The 24,145-nt window shown below is 39.3% G+C and overlaps 1 protein-coding gene across 1 annotated transcript in view; it reads right to left on the reverse strand.

Moving 5' to 3' along the window:
• The window catches only part of LOC124155738 (Kv channel-interacting protein 4), a 562,897-nt gene that overhangs the window by 459,300 nt on the left and 79,452 nt on the right, over window positions 1–24,145 (reverse strand). The window lies entirely within an intron of this gene.

The raw sequence follows: 24,145 nt of genomic DNA on the forward strand, positions 1-24,145 counted from the left end.
AGGCAGCGGAGGGGTAAAGTATTTTCCTACCACACAACAGGTCGCGCATTCGAATCCAGAATAGGTAGATTGCTATTTTCGGTGGTATAGGAATGAATAAAAATAAATTAACAAATCAGTCATATATCCAGGCTGAAACGGTGATAAGAATGAAGTGATGCAGCCAAAAGGATAATATGATGCTCTTTGAATGTTCGACCGCACCAAACTTCGAACTCCGAATTCAACGGAAATACTCCTAAAAGGGTTGGAGATCAAGGCTTCTGAATATTTCAACACCGTAATCGAGGTCATATTGATCTCAGATCTTTTATTGAACGACGTGCGCCGAGTCATCCGGATTGAACTAGAGCCATTTCCACATGAATAACCAACCAAGCACAGCCAATTCCTCCAAATGGTTCAGGAAGTCCGCACTCAATCGTTATCAATGGCCCAAGACGCGACGTCCGCGGCGTCCAGGTGTCACTGCGCCATTTCCACAACCATACATCAACCCCACTTTACCTGCAGTTCCAGCAAATGGCCATCAATCATCCCACTCACGCGGTTCCAGCCCCCCTCGACTCAGGCATTTCCTGTTCGCGGTCGTCAAATTTCCTCTACACAGATTAGACAAGGCATTGATACGATGGAGTAAATAAATATTCTGATTGCCTAGAGCAACCAAAGCGATGCATTTCATCTAAGGAGAAAATCTAAGTACCTATAGCAATCAATTCAATTACCTATTAATGAAATATCAGGATATATAGCATGAAATTTCATTGGGAGCTTGTGGCGTTTACGAGCCAGTCTCCGAGAGCTTAATACTTAATCGTATTTATACCGGCTTTTTTCTCTTTCGTAATAATAACACCATAATGTTCTACGAAAACATCATTACTGACGCATATTAAAATCGGAACCCACGTATGTTGCCACCAGTCTTCTCTAAAAACCAAGGACAATGTGTCACAACATCTTCTGAGTGTGGGAGAAAAGATATCACGAACAGAAAAGGAAGATAGAGCTTACTGAATTAAATATAGTTGAAAAGATTCAAAGAGTCAATATTGCTGGTGGTCTTACAAAAATGGCCGAGAACTACGACTATAAAGACTTTTTACCTGGATTGGACACGCATTTTGCCCTTCATACCGCTGTGTACTGCATCCTTTGTGATTACACTTATGCCTACATCATGATATTGATACCCTTCATTCTCAGCTTTTATTTACCGAACATTCAGTGAAGCGAGCACGCAACACTTTATAGTAATATTTATTGCGTCAATTCAAGCGATCAAAATCTTAAATTCTAATTGCAAATAAATACATATTTCCCGAAGCGGCAGGGATAATCTCCGAATCATTCCTAATAAGGTTTTGGAATTGGGATTTATGGTTGGCGATTTCGGAAGTGAAACGGAAACAGCATATCCAACAGCTTGAATACCATATATTTAGCACCACGAAATTACTTCATTGTAATTTCAATTATGCTTGACAACTGTTAACAAAATGACCCTGGATAATATAAAAAAAATTCGTTCAAGTCTTCTCTGGCTCGCTACCGGGTACGATATTCAAAAGAAAACCGCCATGTAAGTCAAATGCTAATGTCCTATCATTAAAGTTATGCCAAAATATGAAATGATTATCAACCATGCATGGAGTGATTATAAAGAGTAAATTTTTAAATAGCAGAGCAAAAGATCTTCCACTCCATACACGATCTGTACTGTATAATTATATCGCGTACAATATATAGAATAAAATTTCACCAGGCCCATTTGAGTGCCAATTAGTTTTTATTTTTTACTCTTATGAAATATATATATTCTACATCCACGGATAAAAACCGTTACACGAAATTTTTTCTCAAATTTTTAAATGATCAGACCTGACGATGTCTCTAATTCGATGAAACTCAAAGTTTCGTAAGGTTATTAACCTAATTAATATAACATAAAAAGTGAGAGAAGGCCACACTGAAAAATCAGCCAATCAACCAAGCACTGCTTCTGTTTCAGGCTAGACATATTAGGAATGCAATCATCTCCGTATACATAGATGAATTATTGATGAACAGCAAACATAGTAGTTTACCTCTTCACAACAATGGGAATAAAAAAAGAATGGAGCGGTATATGCCCCAACTATTCAACACACGTTCTGCCTCATTGGTATCCAATGGGTCGAAGATAAATATAAGAAAATATACGGACAGCAAACAAAAACTCCTGGCTCTACGCGCACACAAGAGAGCTGGTTGAACATTACTCCCAGAGGAGATACGGATAGCCGAGCTTTCAGGCGCGCTGGAGGGAACTGCGCAGTCGCAGACCTATCTATGCACAAGACCCCCAAAGGCGGGCAGTAGTCCACAGAAGAATCGCTAGCTTTGCATCACTTATTCATGGCCGTCCAAAAAGGCTTGCGCATGGAGCGGGAATGCGCTACGAGCGTTCCCCGGAAAATCCCACCTCACCCCGCTGCCGTTTTATAGTAGCCCTCCTTCAAGGACAGCGTGCAATTGAACTCATAAAAGTCCCTTTGATACGGGCCTTATAATCCCATTGCGGACACACATCTGTCAGTTTAACCATGCACAACAAACCTACGTTTTAGACGCAGTGGATCGCGACTACTCACTAACTTAGCCATAGATTTTATGGATATCATATCGTCTTCGATTGAATTACTCAAGTATAGCCTGTAAAATTTAGTTACCAGTCTTTAAATACCTAGGGGCAGCAATAAAAAGTAAGGTAACGACAAGGCAACGAAATTCCCAATCAACGTCCGTAATCTGAAAGAACGTACTGGAGCAAAGTAGGTAATTGTACAACTTAACTCATGCTATGAAGCACTGAAATTCGTAGATATATAAAAAACCAGAGCTTAAGATTAACGGTCCTAAAATATGGTAGTTTACTAACGGGAAGAAGAAGAAAAAACTCACAGCCTAAAAAATTAGGTATTGAGACGCCTTTTTGGCTCGACGACAGGGATACGTAGAGGATAAAGTAAAATCAAGAGCTGAGATAATTGAAACAACAAATAAGCATTAAAAACTATTTTAAAAATGGTACGGCACAACTAAGGAAATCACCGATCGATGATTGCAATAAATTCTCATAAAGCAATAAAAATTCCGAAATTGAGCAAAAAAATAGAGATTATGAAGTATTTTGCTTATAATGCGGTCAATTGCCACTTTCGATGAAAACACAAAATAAGGGTAATGTTAACACTCAAAATGAAACTCTAATGCAATCTACTACATACTTTACGGCAATTTACTCCGATAATGTTCCCTCGCTTGGAGGTTTTAACTCCTGATTTTGATTTTCAAAGACAGAATCAATTACTTGGCACCAAGTATTGGAAACTAGTCAACCATCTACATCTACATCTACATAATACCCTGCGAGCCACCTCTAGGGTGTTTGTCAGGGGGTGATCAATCACCAGCATGCAGCATGCATTTGGACTCCCACATGCACACCACACCGTCCAAAAAACGTCCCGCATAATAACAAACTAAACTACTATATGCTGTTAGAAATAGAATATAGAATAGAATTTCAGAAACATGCATCACGTTATACATAGGTTAGTAGGCTACACTACAAGTCATGCAATCTATTTACGAGGTCTATTGCTGCCGTTATAATCTCTTATTGATCGAGGAAAAAATGATATTCGGAATCTGTCTGTTCTGCAATCTATCTCTCTTATTTTATTTATATGATCTGATCTTCCGTAGTACGTTGGCGTCCGCAAGGTATGGTTAACTTCGTCAGAAAAGACACTGCTCTTGAATTTACCTAAAAGGTTTAGCCTATGTCCATCCGCACTATCAAAAGAAAACTTCTCTTGTATGAATTAAGTTTCCTCTTTATACTAATTCACTTCGACGTAGATGAAGAATGGCGCGAAACGAAAACGAGGAAACGACAATTATACATAAACAACGAAAATAGATGAGAAGCAAAGGCAAACAGCAGAACTAATGGTCATGGCGATTATTCTAAAAGGGAACAGACGCACGAGAAGCAGGAAAACGGCGTAAAGGGGGTACTCTTTGAGGAAAACATTCATTTTGGGCCAAATGAAGAGGTAGGAAATTGGACGGCGTAATGGTTGGCTTGGTGGCAAAGACTCTTGAGCCTATTAAGACGGGAAGGGAGAGGGAGGAAAAAGATTGGATGAGGTGGAGGAGGAAGGGTGAAGATGTGGGGAAAGAGGGAGAGGGTGAGAAATGAGAAAAAAAGCCCCAGGGCAGTGTCGAGAGCCAGAGAGAACTAGGTGGTTGGGGAGGGTGGACCCGACCGAGCGACCCTTCAAGGCCAATGGATGGTTGAGGAGGTGGTGTAATCGACAGGATGAGGGACGGGAGTCAAGTGAGCTGATGGCACCTTGGCAGCTTCGAGAGAAGATTTAACCTTGGGGACGGACGAAAGGAAAATTTAGCCCTTGAGCATAGCACAACAACGAAAGGCCAAAATGATTCATCAACGAAAAGAAAAATAAGCATTCAGATAAATGAGGAGTGGCTAAGAAATACAGATTGAGGCAATGGAAAATATTAATTGAAATAAAAAATACTTTTGATGGAACGCAAAAATAATTATGAACAGGAAAGAGCTAAAAATAGGATCGCAATTTGAGATTGTTCCACAAAGCAAATGAAGAGTCTAATGTATAGCGCAACATTTTGCGGTGAAGAAAGGATAAAGTTGAGAACATAGGAAGAAAAAACACGGCGGTAAGGATAACAGGAAGATAATTAAAATAGAGGAGCACTATTTAAGGGTGTTTAATAAGCAAATGAAGAGTCTAATCTAAATCTCAGCATTATGCGGAGCAGAAACGAAAAAGCTCATAATAGAGGACGAGAAAATACATTGCATGAAGGTTATCAGAAAGAGAATTTCATAAACGTTTATGAGTAGGAGTTATCCGGTGGCGGCGGGGTAACGTTCTCGCCTGCCAAACAAGAGGTCGCGGGTTCGAATCCCGCCTGGGTAGGTTTCCCCGGTCCAGGGCATGGTCGTTTTTGTACGTTTACTCGTTACATTTGTTGAACACCCCGGTGTAAAATGGCCAATAAGAGCTGTATCCGGTGGTTTGAGAATAAGAAAAAAAAAGATCGTTCTTTAAAGGTATACCTGTGTAAAAAAGGTTTATAAATAGTCTGATCTAGAGTGTAGCACGGTACGGTACGGAAGCTTAGACGCTTAAGGAAAGAGGGGGAGATAAAGAAATTTCAAAATGTTGCAGCGGTGATATGGACGCAGAAGAAAAGGGGGTATGAAGTGTAAGACGCATTGGGTGATGAGAGAAAACTTGTACATGAGATACGGAGAAGATGGAGGGTTTAGACGGAGTGAACAAAAGGCGGGGAGGGATTACTAAACACAATGTTAGAGTAAATAATGCAACGCACGGGCGGCCTTATTGCGACCTTAAAGAATAAATCAAAATAAGAGAGGAGGGATACGCGTAGTGATACACAAAATGCTATACGTAAGCCTAAATTATCGTTATAATACCATCAGTAAAATAATAAGATAAACATTAATTGTTACCAGAGACTGACCAACTCCTCGCTCCTTGAAAGTATTTGTTATTCTCTTGATCTTTGGCGTGTCCCAATTACACAATTTTTCCAAAACTCAACTTTATTCAGTCCATGCTTCCGAATTAAAACATAGAAACGTGAGCAGCGATACTACTTAAGCAGAAGGTTAAATTCATTCACATAAACATCATAGAGAAAAAAAGGAGTTATGATTGTCTTTTCATTAGAGATACATCAAGTAACAGATCCTCATGCATTGGCCATCAAAAAATTTGAAACGACTTTCGTCAAAAAATTGGCTGGAATCAGTGGCGGATCCAGGATAGGGACAAGGCGGGACTAAGTGAGGGGTAGCCTCCCAGTAGTAGTGGTGGTTCAAACAAAATTACCATTCTATCTAGTGTAAATTGGATATCCATGGGGGAGGCATTTAGCCCCCTGAGCCCTCCCCCCCCTCCATAGATCCACCACTGACTGGAATAACAGGATAGAGTCATTTCCTCATATATGTCAAAATAATGTATCCATGACTAACTAAAAATATGAATAAGTAAGAACGGAGACGTATTGATAGCAAAAATTAACCCGTAACTATGCAACAAACAATTGGTAGATTATAGCGTATCACGAGTGTTCACATTTTAAAGATACCGAAGGGAGAAAATAACACCGTAGTAAGATTTATTTCACAAAAGTTGAATTGAGAATTCTCTTCCAGCGTGAAAAAACCTACGCAGTGCTATTAAAATAAAATCCGATAATTTCGGAAGCCTTTCCCAAAACAAATATTTATTTAACCCTCCCAGAACCGATGCCAATAATTTTCAATATAATACGCCCTTTAATGATAGAAATCTAAGGTATTATCGAAGTTATGTCATTAAAAATCTGCGTAGAAAATCATCTAGCATAATATACAAAAATCCAGAGGGTAATAATTCAGAAAATCACATAGTATTGGAGGCGTTTATTATTGAAATATAGGGGAAATACTCCCAGAATAATTGGGTTTATCAGTAAACAAAAAAGTTATTGACAATGTGGTAAACGAGATCAACATGATATTTACAAGTGCATTTGATTTTCCACTCGATGTCTGCACAGAACCAAGAATCAATCATATCACTTGGCCACTAAGATTTTGTATACTTATTTTATCAATTTCTGTACCTAACTCTGTTTAGAAAGGAAATTACTTGTACCCCTTAGCTCCTCTCAGTTCCTCATATATAAAATCGTTTCTGGCTTGATTTGGTGGAAGTTCGATGTATCCATGATGAAAGAACACAAATGGTAATTTCCACACTTTTTCATTCCAAAACGCAACAACCGACCATGTTTTCAACACATTGTGACCTTGAAAATGACACAATGTGTTGAAACCGTTGTCGGTTGTTGAGTTTTGAAATTAAAAATTGTGGAAATTACCATTTGTGCTCTTTCATCGTGGACCCTCATATATGTTTATCTTAATCAAAACTCTTATCCTAATCTATCCTCTAAATATCTAAAAAGATTATAAAAAAATTTATTGAGGCCGGTCGTGAAGCAGAATTAAAGTATTAGTGGAAAATTTCCAGGGACTTTCAATTCCACCAGATTAAGCCTGAAACAGCTCTCCCTATACAGGTAGTTTACAATTTTAAATGTCACCCCGTGAGACGAGTATCCACGTGCTCCGGCCTGCTCACTCTTACTTCATCTGCCCTTCGCCAAACCGTCGCTCACCCAAGGCTATTTACAAAAGCTCTTCCTCTCTTTCACAACAGCGGAGTACCACGCTCACTGTCCTAGTTTCGTACATCTTCAACCAGTATCAACACTTTTCTCGCTTTCAGTACTCCTGGTGCTATTTTTACTTCCCCTATAAGTTCTTATGGCTTGAAAATGGCTTTTAGCTCTTAGAACCATATCCTTGAGCAACACAGTAAAAACTCAATGCCTTAATGCACGAGCATAAAAGTTGCAATTTATTTAATTTCCATGATTAATTAAATTTATTATGGAATATTTTATTATAAAATTTAAAAAAAATGAATAAAAAATTAAATTCAAGCACATAAATAGTTGATACTCGAGCGCTGAGTAGACCTTGATTTTCGAGGCATTAACGATGGCAATTACTAGTATACGCCTAAATTTATGCGATATGTGGCACAAAAATACAATGGTAATATAGCCCCATTTGATTTTACGACCTCTTCCACTCCGTTCATAGACTACTTAATCACGTACGAGGAAGGGGGTACTTATCCACGATATTGCAGGATTGTTCGTCCTACGGCTATTTCGCAAAATTATCGGCGAAAACTAAGGCCCAATAAACGCTCGAACAAAAACTATTGTGCCAAAAAATCGATTTCCTATCACACTAAAAAGTTATAACGCGACCTAATGGTGACACTACGGGACTTGTGAGACGATATCCCACTTTCACCACATCATATGCTTTTCGAACCTAAATCTCAAAATTCGAAGGGAGGTATGGTATCTGGAGGAAGCGAGAAATAGCTTATATCATTTGGGCCATGAAGTAATGGCAGGGAGGGAAGGGTGGAAAGAAACCTGCCGTCAGCATAAGCCTACTCTTAACCTTCCGTCAGGCGCAATGGATCTGACGGGCACAGCACGAGTTTTTTTTTTTCATTTCTCCGCGCCACTAGGCGGCATAGACCCCTCACGCTTACAGTACCTTTTTGTTTTGACGCACTCAATGCAGCCATTCACTTTTCGCATTCATGCCACCAGATCATTGGCGGATTATTCAGTAAAATAAAGCATAATAAAGGCATTATTAGATAAATAAAGAAACAAAATAAAAAACTGATCTTATAGAATTCACATGCTAAATTAAATTACATATAATAATACTTAATAGCCTAAGGAGCACGTTAACTCAAATCTTGCTGAATAGGTCTGTGGCCGTATGACGGCATGCAAAGGCCCTGAACTTAGCAATAAAGATATCATGTACGATTACTCTAATAATGGTGCTTTAAACTTTAAAGGTGGACTACTAACCCAAGCTAAGGGTTAGCAATGATTTTTCTCATCTGTACCTGTCAGGCACATTGCGCCTGACGAAAGGTTAACGAAAGGCTCCTAAAGGACTACGGCCTAACGTCCGATTCGACGGACAGAGTGCCCACTTGAATTGCCCTCCACAAGGCACTCAAGTGGGGATCGGGCAGCCTGTGAAAAATTTCTGCCACCGCTGGTATTTGAACCCGACCCATCTGGATGGAAAGCTAGCACTCTAGCCACCATATCAACTCGTTCCCCTAGGAAGAGAAAATAGAAATGCTCCCTCTCTCTTCACTCGAGATTCCCTTTTGTCTCTGCAGGGAGATGTCGCCCTCGGCGCGCCAACACCTCAGCCAGATTGCTCACTTTGCACACGGATTCCCGTGGATCCCGAACCGCTTAAGAAGTGCACCAGGAGCGTGAGCGCGCCATACTGTTTCGAGCCATTACGTGGATGAAACGGCACATTATTCGCCAGGCGAGCTGGCGGAATGCATCCATCCGCCTCACAGCCGCCTCGAACGTTGGCGCACTCCCGAAAGCCCGCTGCTCTTAACGCCAACTTTGATGACAATGAGGGTTTGGAGAGAGGAGACAGAGAAAACAGGACTGGCTGGCAAAAGAGAAAGCTTAAGGTTGGAAACGACGCTTAGAAGTTTAAATCATTCGAGGTACTTACTGAATGGAAAGTACTGAGTAATTTCATTTTCAGCAAGTAATTTCATCGCCTCATCCATTATGTAGAAAAGGATTTTCCACCAAAATACGAAGGACAAGGGTCATCTGCAAGTAAATTTCAGCATGAATTCATCTGACTGTGCTTCATCATCATCTGAAGATCATCACAATTCAAGGATTGATTTGACACAATTCTCCATTTCGCTCTCCTATCGCTAGCCTTATCATAGTCACGTATTTCTTCTCTTTTATATCCCATACAACCCATCCTATGAAACTTAATCGGTGCCGTCCCTGACCCTTGCCCTTCTACCATTGTATTCATCAGGACATCCTATCTCATAATGTGGCGGACTAAATTGTCCCATCTTCTCCTTAAGGAGAAGGCTTTTCTTTACCCTCACAAAAGCAACGCTGGTCTAAGCAGAGGAAAAATGCTGATTGCAACTGAAATGTAAATACATTATGGCGAACCAATTAAATATACGCCATTGCATCAGCATGATGATATAAAGAAAATACGGGCGGGCCACCGTAAAATATTTTAAGCAAATAGTAAATCAATGCCACAGTAACAAAGAAATCTATTTAATTCTTTTAAAACTTCAAACCTGTGAGCGATATCAAATGTTTTGAGACAAACGAAAATTACTTTATTCGATATGCTAAGCCTACTCAATAATATCTTCATTTAAGAAAAAAAATGTTCATATCGGTTCATATTGATAATTATGTCATCATTAAAGGCAGATGAATGACTACACTAGGAAAAAATGATACTGATTTCCCAAAAGCAGTTACACTTGAGAATGTTGACAAGGAAAAGTATGCCTGCAATAAAAATAACGATGATTCCTAACAAAAATCCTCGAAAAGCGAGTTTGCCTAGATAATGGAGCTAGCCACCCTTCCTTAAATTTGTGGCATTCGCACGCCTGTGGCTAAGGCTATGATGAAATCTACCTTCACCTATAGAAACCACTCTTTGAGTAATATTAAAATCCTGCCGCATGAACGGAAATGAAATTAACATTTAAGTTGTAAGAGAAAAATTCCCAGGACCGGGAATCGAACCACGGATCTTTGACTTTTATCGGCCACTGCCCAGACCACTACGCCATCCAAGTTTCCGATTATACTTGCCATGTGAAATCCCCGACCTTCGTGCTGGATCAATGAGTGAGAGAAATATTTCATGTTTCAGTCATGAAGACCAGGTCACACGATACATAAACACGTACGAGTTAATGTCTAAATGTATTATCGCGTTAATGAACACGAAAATGCACCGCATAAGCACTCAAATTGTGAAAACGTACGGACAGAAAAGAGAACCTGTTCTAATTTGGTTTCATGCGTCGTATATGCTCCGTTCTGGCCCACCAAAATCGTTCATACATTCACACGTTCAATCGTTCATACATTAACCTGCACCGCGTAACCAGGCCTTAATACTCGTTCGTTTTTCTTCTCCCACTGCTTTCGATACGTAGTTTCCGACGTATTAATGCGCGATTTCCGTTTCTAAGTCTCTATCTCTCCTCTTTAGCGTCGCACAAACGCTTGCCCTACTTCCCTTGAGCCAACTTTTTTATTTCGAGACTCTTTTCCCTTTGTCTTTGTGTGTGAGTGCACGCGGAGGCTTAGCTTTAGCGTTGGAATTTCAATCGTGCACCTGAGACTTAAGGGAGTGTGTGTCTCATCTCCTTAATGAACCCTTCCCACCTTTCCCGTCTTCGCGCCGCCTGCCTCTCTGAGACGTAGGGGGAGCCCCGGGGCTGGCAGGAGGGTACGGGGTACACGTGCCTTTAAATGTGTGTGTGTTCGTGATGGGCACGACTATGCTGCGATGCATGTGCACACGTCAATGTTGGTGCCAGGAGACTTAACTTCCCTTTGGAACCGCTGTGATAGACATCAGCTCCGGGCCATTTAATGTGAAAAACATCCTCATATCCCTCTAGGTATGCACTTACTTTTTTTAGTGAAATAACTTAAAAGAATTTTTGGATTTGAAGAGACGATAGGTAGAAACATTTTTAGCGATACACACTAAAATCTTAACATTAAATATCTGCTTTTTCCACGAGAACAATGAGAGTGAAGATTTCTCGGGTTTCACTTTCGGTAAAGTAGTCCATATGTCCTTCCAACGTTTCGATGTCCAACTCAGGTATTCGGGAATTCAATAATTGGATTGGAATGATTGATTTCCCGAATCACCGACGACGATGAGCGAGTTACACATCGAAATTTTGGATAAAAATAAAGAGAATCTTACCTGGTGTGAAATTCGAGATATACGCACTGCGAAAACGTGTGGTGATATGCAGGAAAACTATTAAACGCCGGGAATAGAAAAACCGTAGCGCTGTACATTTACCTTTGATTCATGAGCGAATAATTCCTCCAAAAGTTATGAGGGAAACTCACATGAAACCTGTTGAAAAATTAATCTTTAACAGCTTGTTGTCATACAACGGGGTATTTCATTGTATTTCCTTAGCCAAAGCCTTATTTGATATATGTACGGATTTTTACGAATGATACAAAATGGTGATGTTGATGGGACCTAACTTCACTTCTATACGTCTGCTCCAGGTCCTTTAATGCAAAATCATCTCGTTACCTCCTTCTGCGCGAGCACTTACTTATTTAAATTATTTTTTAAAATAACTTGTACGACTTTTTGGATGGGGCAATAAAGCGATTGGCCACGAAAATGTTCATTGATACGCATAAAAAATGTCAAACGCCGCGCATTGCCTCTTCCTGTGATAAGTGTGCAGTTAAAATTTGGTAGAAAATTAGAGCAAACCGCCTCCCTCCAAATTTCTGGTGTAATTGAAAATAAGCAATCATTAACATGGTTTTGCAACGCAAGATGGCATTGAATACTCTCCATGCGGTACTTAAAGTAGTAAAGATTCCCAGTCTCGACCAAAGGATCGGCTTTAATCCGTCCCTTGTACAGATAAGTGGTAGTGAATAATGGGTTGAACAGCAACATTTTGTAAACTATCGATACTGCGGAGTATTGGCAAACTAATAAAAAACAAACTATTTTTTGATTATTTGAAAATTTTATATCTCCTAACATTATTACGTTTCCTTTTGCAGATTTTTGTTTTTTTCTGCTTCAATTATTTCTCAGGGAATATACTTCATTGAAATTTATGTAACTGTAATGTTAAAAAATTTCAGTTTCACTCAATTAATTTCTGTTTTTACTCGTTTCTTTCAAGAATTGTGTTCTTAAGTTTTTCAACAGTTGACACGCATTGATGGGCTCTCTGCGCATTTTTGCGTAGAGCCTCACGTCATTAAGGTCGAGATTAGATAGCTATCACTGACGATGGGAAACGACATGGTTCACAAAACGTCCGCAGCTATGTCAACAATCACGCAGTGGGAAACCTGAGTAGTTTTCATAGAAACTTAACGGCGGGAAAACGCTTGAGAAAACTGGTTAAGCTTTAGGCTCAGTTTGTCTCGATCAAGAGCATACATGAGCATACAATTTGCCATTTTTAAGAACGCACCTAGGTTAGGCCAAAACATAACTGTGTTCGCTGTATTGCGTACGCCATAATATATTTCGTCTTATACAACGCACGTTATATTCAGAGTTAAAAGAATTCTTTTAGTTCCAAAAGCAAAAATAAACTTTGCATTTCAAAGGCTGAAAGAAAGTGTGATAATTCGTTCTTCAACAACGGATCTTCACACTCACAGACTGTTTCCAATTCGCGCCCTGTGTTCACGCAGTCCACATTACCACAAGGACCAACTTTATGCATAAGCTTCAGGATGTGGGAAACATTCGTAGAACACATCTTTACAAAATTCAATGCGAATGAATTAGCATGGCACTAGTTTGCACAATGCATGACTAATTTATGCTCTCCCTTCGAAACAATTGTTCATAGTATTAGCTCATTTGGTCTTCGCGAGAAGGATTATATAGATTCCATTCAGACAAGCAATAAAACGATCTAGTTCAAGCAGGTACCATAAATATTCTTCACAAGGAAAATATTATCAGCTAAAAATTAACTTGAAGCAATTATTTACGATCTTTCATAGTTATTAATGAATACTGAGCTTGATATATAGTTTGAAAATCAATTTCAACTATCGAATTTTAACAACTTTCAAATATGAATAAATAGCCACACGTAAGCTTACTGTTATGAAGACGCTTCAGTATTATTTGTTTAAAACTACAGGCGTGAACGACATATCTCATCTCCATAAGGAGCATTTACAACGACAATGGGTGGATACAGATTGTTAACAATAAAAGACGTAAGGATATTAAGGAAACAAATGAATGAAAGCTATCGTTCAAAAAGTATATTAAGTAGTACTGGAACACCCTTATTACTAAAAAAATTACCATAATTCACCATGCACTCCCTCGAACACTCCCGTGTGCATACCCAAATATGATATAGAACTCAAAAGATCAACTAAAGTAGCACTTATTTCTTCTAAATGTAAGAAGGAAGCAATACCGATGACAACAGGAGATTTTTGTTCAATGCAGAGTCAAAGTTTTATATTTTTGTGGTAAATCGACAGAGTAAGGACGTCAACCTTCTTAAATTGACAAAATTACTGAGAAACGCGAGCCCAAAAGAATACGCAAGAAAATGCAGGGAAGTTCACCTTCTCAAATTGAATAAGTTACAGAGAAACACGAGCCGAAATGAATGTATACTAAAAATCAAGGTCTTTGCAGCCCTGCTGCTTTGCGTGCAATTAACTTCTCCGATATCGAAGTCCAGGCGTTCGAAGAAATCGGTACATTAAATATATACCTCCAAGCTAATCCTTAATTCACAATTTGCAAACATGCTGCATTAAATCTAGACAACAAGATGACATCCATGACAAATAAACATGTGAAGCTCGAAGATTAAGAATAGTGTCTAAAATTCAAAAGTTTGAACGAAGGAAAATAAGAAATGAAGAAGAATACAATTACTGTTCTATAAATGCTTCAATGCCAAATCCAACTGTCAGATTCAGATTTTAAAAAAGAGTAAAGAGAATAAAAAAACCACATCATCATATTTACCACGAGGAAAAGTTCGTACAACTATCAAATATTCTCTTGGTGTTGCAAATAGAATGAATAGGGTAGTTTCCTTCATCAAAGAAAACGAAAGGCATTGATTGCGATTCCTTACCCACCATTAGTGTATTCATAATATACAAATTATTTGGTTTTAGAAATCCCAGTTTAGACGAATGGCCACGATCAATTTTAACTGCATTTGAAATAGGCCGGATTGGCGCCCTTGCGATGCCACTCCACGTGACGTCACAGGGACCTAGTTTCTATACGAGTAGATAGGAGTATTACATCGTCTGAATTTACCAATGCATGCATGAGGCACATACCTCAGGGTAACATCTCTTAATAATCACCTATTAAAACTGCCTAAGGTCGGAAAGTTTTCTTTGTTTGATAGGGTATTAATAATCCTTATTTAAGCCAATCGGTACCTGCTAGCAGGGTACTCAGCTACCTGCTAGCAGCCTGCGTCGTATCAGCGCTCAAGCCTCGCCCCACGGTCACCTCACACGCCGACAGCTGGAACCAGAAATACGTCACATGGACTTTTCCCATCATTCCTACTTAGCCGTCGCGTTTTCGCGCGCTTGAAATTTTTCACTTTTCATTTAATCGCGAAAAATAGATATCGTCATTCGAAAATCTAAGAGCGTGAACTTCGCACTCCAGGAGTAATATCTTTCGATTTAGGCAACAACAAAAAATAGGAAACCACCCTATTAACCCGTAGTAAACCAACGAGAAATATAAAATCAGTTTTTCGAAAACTTTCATGGAAATCTACTCTATGTATTAGTGGAAGTATCGGCGAGATTCTCGCAAATTTTTCACCAGGGGAACCGACTTTGAATCAATTGGTGGCGATTGCTTTGATAAGATTCACGGCCAGTAATCGAACACGCGATCACTAGTCTCGAGCCGCGGTCACGCGAGTCTCCCGTCAAAAGCACCTGGCGGCTACTCTCTCTATCACCTGCTCACTGTCCGCTAATTGAGATATTTCCTTCTACCTCAGAAAAAACAGACATCTATCATGATTTGAGCGTTAGAAATATCATAAAGAAAAGAGAAAAATGACCAGATTCGACGACGTCTTTTTTTTCTTGAGTTGACAAAAACTTTCACCTGAAGGTTAGGCATTAAGTAAAAAAGGGACACTTGATAACTCGTTTTACTCGACGTAATTTTATACCAATTCTGTTCATAAAATGCAAAACTAGCGCCGAAAAATAAAACAAAAATTTTCGAAAATATAAGATAAGGAAACTGTGCAACTAATAATAAATCCCATGTATTGCCTAAATCCAACAACTCATTCATATTTCTGATATTTTTTAAAGCAAAAACAAATGACCAATGAAATTGCTGAGGAAAAAATTATCTCATTCTCCAGCAAATTTTAAGGAAGCAACATAAAATGAGAGTAAAAGACCTCTGAGCTAGAAAGCATATTTCAATTGTTCAATCATAAGTTTTATTACAAACGCTTTATATTTGCGAAAACAGACCTAATTATATTACGAATATCCCTTTATTTACTGGTATGTGAGGAAAATATGTAACCATAATTCATTCGGTCATTACTTAAATAAAAAGAAATAGCCTCTGAAAATTTTTTAAGTATTTCAAATATAAAATATTTAAAGTATAAGAAAACCCATTATCTTCTTTAGTTTCTTCATGGAATTAACTTTCTTAAACAAGCGTCAATAGCTTGATAAATTTCTTAATGGATGAGGGAGGAAATTTCTATTGAGTATATTCTCCATTTTGACATAGTGAAATACATCTATCTTCTGGGTATGAATCACGGTGGATCACTTGCATATTATCACGTAAAAATATATTTATTCATGCAAATACGCTTAAAAATAAACTATATCGCCGTGGTTATTCGATATATTTCGCACGTAAGGCCAGACAACCGAATTTTCTTTGCCATAGCTAAATTTACGGCATGAAACACCATCCCTATCGCATGCTCGGCTGGTACTAAGGAAGACGTAGCATGAGAAAACGCAATACAGCGGGGTAGTCGACGGAGTAAACAGAAGTTTAATAACTGCATACAGGAGATAAAAGGAGTGAGATAAGGAGTGACAACCTTTAATTAAGGTTGTCCTGGGACCCAGACTCCTCCATCATATTGTTACTTGAGACGTGAGAACAAGCACAGCAGTCAATCGGATAAGATCATTCCTCCACCGGCACTTGAAAGGAATAATAAAATCATAAAAATAAAAGAACGCGGATGCGTTATAAATGATAATTTAAACACAAATACAGCGTAAAAATTGAGCCTCTCATGAGACAAAAAGGGATTAAGATACAAATTCACCGACAACCAGGATTAAGTCCCAAATATTTGGTCATAAGATAACTATATCGACCTTAATTTATAACATAACATCCATACTGTATTTTACTTATTCGCGGGTGATCAAAGGTGCGATCTCATACCTAAATAATTCCATAGAAGGAATAAATAAAAACCTATTTCCTAACAATGAAGTGACTATCACGGATATGATAAAAAGTAACTTAGACTAAGTATGAATTCAATGTACATGACCGTATTTTTGGTGAATTTTTCAAATAATCCAAAAGGACCCTGAATATGCTCAAAGACTATTAATGATTATATATATTGAAATTGAAGTAAATGAATGCCTTAACTCTTGATAAAACATTTACGAAAAACACAGTATTATTTAATACGACATCAGAATAGTTTGGAGCCCAGAAGAAGAAGAAAATACTTCGAAATACAGTGTTTAAAACCAAGGAGAACGAGTAGCCTTAGATAAAAAGCACAGCATCGTTAACAAAATTCAAACCTACTGCATCGTCGACTCGCCTTTCTCCGGGGATTTGTTTAGTTACCTAAAAGCGAGCGTTCCAAGATCCTTCCTCCCATTACCAGGATTGAAACTTTAATTGGAGTACAAGAGAGAGGGAAGAGCATTACATGGATTGCAGTTAAAAACATAAGTCTTGATATGGGAAAACTTATATAAAATACTTGCATGTCTTCCATAGCTACTATGGAGCTCCCTTTCATTTTTATACGCTTCATATCAGGGCCTAATGGACCATGGAATTTTTATGAAAAACCACGTCGAAAATTCTCATCCTCTGAAAAGACTTCTCGTCTTAATGGGAGTTGGATTGCAGCACGCTATTATGGCAGACCTAAAATTGCTCACAGCGAGATAAGGCACTCTTGGGAGAACAACTCACAGAACCGGGCATCTGCTAGGCTCAAACTCGCTGAATGCTTTCATTTACGACTCCAACGAGAACTATCAAGAAACTCATGTCTTCCCCAAAGATTAAGTGACCTAGAAAATATACGTGACTATTTGTTCCAGGGAATAAGAAAAAAAACTATTCTTACCTATCACGATACCTTTTAAAATAACTCTGCATATTTTAAAGTTAATTTTTCCCATGTAAATTTTATTTTAACGCCACAAGAAAAGATATCTTATCCTCAATTACAAATTGCAACACTCATTTCCAGCTTAAGAAGACTTGGTGTAGATTAACCACACGGCGATTTTGAACACTTATTTTCCATTTAAAATAAAATATTCAAACAACAGCCCAATTTACAGTTTTTTAAAGTACTTTTAGTTCGTATTATTTGTGGGGTTTGATTTCTTGGCAAATAAAACGAGACAATTTTATTTAAAGAAATGGATAAATATCCTCTAAAAAAAATAGCAAATTTATCATTCCAAAAAATTCACCGATGAAAATTACAAGATATTCACCACGCTAAAATAATCATTTTAAACCTCCATTAATTATACCAATGCTTTATATCCGGCAAAATAGAGCAATGGGCAGCGGTGGATTAAAGAGATGGGGAGCCACCTCTTCCCCCGTAATCTTAGGAGGATTTGAAAAAGTGGTCATTCGTATGGTGGCTCTCCAAAGTTAGTTGCTGTTTTTCCAGATAAACAAAAATAATTAAAAGTATTAAATGAATATCTGAAAATTAAATACCTAGGCCTATGAGACCTCAAACGCATTATTTCTGCGAGGTTTTGCATTCCACCAAGGCACCGCGGAAAGTAATGTAGCACCCCCAAACAACTGCCTCAATACGCCCCTGACCATGGGTTAGAATAAGCCACAGGGAATTCTGCACATTCAATATTCACTTTAGAATAAAATATTCGAATAATACTCTATGGCTCATGGTTTCTTATAGGGAAAACTTCAATCCCGAGCACAAGATTTAACAGGGAGTTTTGATAGGATAAAGAGGAACAGGAAGTTTCTCAAATCGAAAAGAGAGAACTGAAAAAGATGTAACTCCGGATAGCATGAAAAGAGACCAGATCCACTCATACAAAAGTCATGTCGGTCAAGTACAGGCAGGGATAAAAGACACCTTTCTAACAATATAGAAAAGTAAAAATCGTAGTTGTTCGAGATTTCAAAAGGCCTTGCGAACGAAGAGGAACTCATTCCTCGAAACGTTGGAGAAAATTCTTAGATACACCCCCAAAGAAGCCCTATGAAAGTATGGAGACGCCAGTAATGTCAGTTAAACTGTGACTATCCTTACAACAAGACTAGATTAACATCCACAGCCCGGCATGGAAATAAAGGAAGCTGCGCATTTAGACGCGTCATTTGAGGACGTCCCAGAGGGCAAACTATCTCGCCGTCATTCTTGGATAAATCCGTGGCAATACGAGACGCAACAAGCACTAAATTCCTTTGCGTATTCCGGCGCATTCTTCGCATTGCACCACTATCATCCCTACGGAGCCATTTTCATTTCACGCCATCCGTATTCTCACTGAATCACTCCCGCTTGACCGACAATTTCATCGTATCACATCACATGTTAACGACTTACGCTATCATCTTGAAATTTTCACGGTATATGGAGAAGACCCTTGCCAAACTTTTCCTCCATCTCAAAGATAAATTTTTAAAATCAACTTTTATTAATCTAATTTAAAGAAAAAACTACGAAGCACTCCTAAGGCAACAATTTGGTGGAAAAGAAAAACCAATGGCCAGCTCTTTTACCACCATCTTTGTATATCGTCAGATGTAAAGTTTTTATTTTCGAGATGCCAGCTAATTTTTTCATGCCTTTGCTCTTTATACCCTGAAAATATCTAATTGATAGAGCAAGTTTAAGACGAATTAATTTCCACGAAAAAATACTACGTATGACGGATATAGAGAGAGTGATGCGCCTTCATAAAACACTCCTTTGGCCACAATTAACCAGAAAAACCCAAACTTAAGGGTCGGCTCCCCTTACACCACCAGTAAGAATATCTCATGAGAACTACCGCAATGAAATCGTTCTAACGTTTAAGCTAGCTTTACTGCGAGATTTTAATGGATAACCCCGATATTCAATTTATTACCCCCCCATGTTAAACCTCCCTCTCTCGTTCATAATAACGCCTGTTCCTCTTCATTCTCTCTACAAACCCTATTCTCTACCGCCTCTTTCTCTTGCTTACCTTAGTCTTCCCTCTACCACAGTTTTTAGCATCCCTCCTCCGCTTAATACTCGCTTCATCCAAACTTTCTGTCCACTCCGAATCTCATCTAAAAGTTTCCTCTCCTCGCCCACCATGTCTTGAACTTCCTCGTTCCTTTTCCCTCACGAAAATTTTACCTTCGCCATTCTCCACCATTCCTACATCTCAAACGCCTCCAGTCTTCTCTTGTTGGCAAACATGGGTAATTATTTACCTCAACTTATTTTGTAACGAGTGAATTAAAAGGATACCAAGCCAAAAATATTGCAAAAAAGATCCTTTGCATTAATAGAGCCAATTAAGTTGCCCGTCTCGGCAAAAGACGTAAAGGAAATGCTTACCTACCAACTCTAACCATTTAAGTAAAGCTCCCCTTCCACTAAACTTTAGATTTTAATATGTAGAGGTTGTGAAGGTCGGAGTGGAAAAGGAACGACAAGGTGATAGACATTTTGGAAGAGGTGGAGAAACTCCTTGACAGGATAAGGAGGTTACACACGATTTACACGGAATGGGCATTAACAGGTTGAGGACCTTAAAACCGTAGTAGAGAGAAGGAATTTTTATATTCGATGAATGGGAAGGAGGATAATAGGATTTATAGATAGAATGAAAGGGAACCAACCTCATTTTGAAAAGAAAAGTCCAAGTCGGAAAAGATGGTCTAGCCGGTGTAATCTGTAAAATTCTGCATGTAAACTTAACTTGAGCGATAAAATCCATCCAATCCATTTACGGAATAAAAATTTCTAACATTGGAAATGGTGACTGCCCAGTGCACACGGAGCGACTATTTTGTGACCACAGCTGGGAATCAGTTACGTCTGCAACCAGTTTGCAACTGAAACCAAACTTCTGTCCGCACACGGGTGTAATGACAAAGGGCTGGTTGTAAATCAGTTTCGTCCATTGTGCAATCAGTTAAGTGTTTATTTAGTGCGGTCCGTGTTGTTTTTTAGCCCTTGCCTCGGCCGTCAGCGCTTACTATCACTGAGTCAGGCGAAGAAGACGCTGCGAACTATTATCAATACCAAAGACGTTAGATAGTTTGTATTTTTTCATGACGTCATGCTTCTCTACTGCTCCAACGAGCTTCATGTTGACTTCTTGATCATTTATTTTGAGATCGATACTATACAGCCGTAAAAATACCACCAAAACACCACGTGGTCTCGTGCAACTGAAGTCTGCAACGCAACTGCAACCGCGGGCCCACGGTTGCATGTGACTGGTTTCAGACTGTTTTGAGATCGTCGAAAACCAGTCGCGTCGTGTGCGCCTCCACACTCAAATACATTGTCGAGGTCACAAAACAGTTGCGCGCGCAACTGGTTTGCAACGGTAGTTGTAAAACAGTCACACCGTGTGCGCTGGGCCTAAGCGACTGCATGTGTTTCAAGAGTCATTATTAACCCCCACTGGGCGACAATGAAATGAAGCAAACTGCGACCTCTTCTTTGAACAAAAGATCACTTTGAAAGGACAAGGTGCTATAAATATGAGACATTGTATTTGGGGCATCACGGTTCCGTAAGGCAATGAGGCTCTCCGAGTGAACAACATAGGGAAATGTTCCTCACGAAGCCATCATTCTATCTGAGGACTCCATTTCCGTCGTTTCCACTGCAAAATTCAATGGAGTTCTGAAACGAAGCAATCGATATTAGAAGGAATCAACCAGAGGACGATGAATGGGGATATTTGGTAATTCCATAGTCAATTTTCGAAACATGTCGTCCAAAAATAACAGAACTACTAAAGCAAAAAGGAACCAATAACATCTAAATCAAAGAAAATTTACGAATGAAGGAGATACTTCAAGGAAAATTCGAGCGATGAACGTACTAAATGAAACAACTTTGTTTGAGTCGGCTCCCCCTTGAAAATGAGGTTTAATCTATGAAATTGATAGGGGTGCATTTAAAAAGCTGCGTATAAATTACTAAGTTGCTTTATTTATCATGCTCATTCTTAACCAATATGGGGAGTGTGATAGCCTTGTGGGTAGAGTTCTAGGTTGTTGATCAAAAGAACCTGGGTTCGAATCCCGGGTGAAGCCTTAGGACACAACCAAACATAATGCTCGGATATCGAAGTGTCCCTCGGAAAGTAACTTGCCTACCTACACTGAATGTGTGATATTCAAACGCCTGTAGCTGTCTGGGGAGAGCTCTATCCTCACCTATCCAAACCAACCTTCGAGTTGAATCACTTAATGAGTGAATCTTAACCAAATCAAACAACGTTAGACAGTCAATTTCATCAAATATCTCCAAGACTAAAGGTATGTCAGCTGAGTCAGCCATTAAAACGGTGGAATGGATCAAATTCTTAGCCAGACTGAAACATTTCTCATCGCCATTTTTTCCCGGTTGACGACCGGAGCACAATTGTCTCCCGCTTAACGTCTTCTGATTCCTCCCCTACAAATCCAATCTGAGATACCTGCCATCCTGAAAGCTGATGCACGCCAACCCGCTTCCGCTACCCCACCCGACATAGTCGCCGGTCGAGAATATTTCACGAACGCGGAAATTCGGGTACCTTTCCGCCCGTCTCCACCCGAACGGAAAGTAGTGACTGTGCACGAGCGAGAGCACGCTCTGAAGTGATTTGGGTGGACGGAAGAGGGAAGATTACTCTGTGCAGAATTTAGTAAATATTTCAGAATTACGGAGTACGGAAGCGCAGCGGAAACAGGGAAGGGGGGGACCACAGCTTAATCTAAATCCATAAAAACATATACAGCCGTATGTAAAGGTATTGCAATTAATATAGCGGCGCTTATCTTAATAATATTCATAAATGGCATTCTATCAAATCGCTGACAAGGGCTTTACGTAAATGGCCTCTCCAGCGGTAAATTAGCATTTTATGGTTTCGGTTTTATTTAATTAAAATAATCAGTGATCATATGAAATAAATCGTTTGCATTAAGTTTGAATTATAATTCGGCATCCCATATAACTCGCAATATCTAGGCATAATTGAATGTTTTCAAAAGTAGAAGCGAATATTCTCTTCAAACAGTCACCATCAGCATGAAGAACAGCACGAAGCATTACACTAAGAGCGACTCACCATAAAGCTGAAATGACAACTTTACACTCGGTGAAAGATTTTATATAAAATAAGTGAACGTGAGAGTGCATGTTTTTCTACACGAAATAAGGGCGGTTCCTTTTTTGCTATCAGTAATTTATATAATTTGACGATTTGAACGATGTAATTTACCGCATGGGTTCAAGAAAAAGTTCACAAATATATTGCGTATTGGCAATAGTGCACATTCACAACGCAAAAGACATTAGATCTGCTTGCCAAGGCACGGTCGGCTCCTACGCCCACTTCCGCATTTTGTATTCCGTCCTTAATTTTTATACGGCCCAATTTAGGCCTTTGAGGATGTATCATTGCTGAGGTTTATCTCTAAATGCATAACTCCATGGACTAATGGCATTATTATTAAATTATTATACCGATTAAAGTAGGTCTCCACGGAGTACTGAAGATGCACTCTGACCGTCTCCCCTTTCATTCGTGAATTTCCCTCTTCAATCCACAATACGGCCCACTCCTTTTCATTCTGTCTAAAACTCCTATTCCCTTCCTTCCTCTCCCTTGTGTACCCAACATTCTACTCTCAAACACTGTCTACCGAACTTCTCCTCCCTACCAGAAATTCGCCCCATCGATATTTTCTGTCTCCTATGTATCTCATCTAGAATTCCCCTTTCTTCACCCACCATGCCCAGCACTTCTTCGTTCCAGGGATAACTAAAAAATCATTCTGAGTCCTCAAAAATTTCTACGAGAAAAATATGAGGCTTCATTTGACCATGAGTCCCCACCTCTCAAACCTACTTGCAATATTTCCTCGCTCATCGAGAAAAATTCTCATCTCTTACCCCATCACTTTCCCAGCTTCTCCTTTCGGAGGATCACTCACACTCCGGCCGATCCCGATACCGGCGCACCCTCGTTATGCTATCTTTTTCCGATAACTCTACGCCCGAGTAATCCAGCTGTGAGAGTGGGCGGGAAACGAAGCACGAATTATGAATGAGCTATTCTGGCCTCGGGGATATCCGAGCCACTGAATCCGAACCTAATTGCATAACCGAGGGTCGAGAATCCGCAGAAATCGAGTTATTAAAGCAGAATATTTTTTTTACGATCCCGTCCCGTTTCAAACATGCGTACGACCCGCGGACGATATTGCTGAGAGAGCGAATTACAAGCACTTTCATTAGAGCCGCTGCATGAT

This window comes from Ischnura elegans, chromosome 3, assembly GCF_921293095.1.
Source record: "Ischnura elegans chromosome 3, ioIscEleg1.1, whole genome shotgun sequence".
NCBI classification, from domain to species: Eukaryota; Metazoa; Arthropoda; class Insecta; order Odonata; family Coenagrionidae; genus Ischnura; species Ischnura elegans.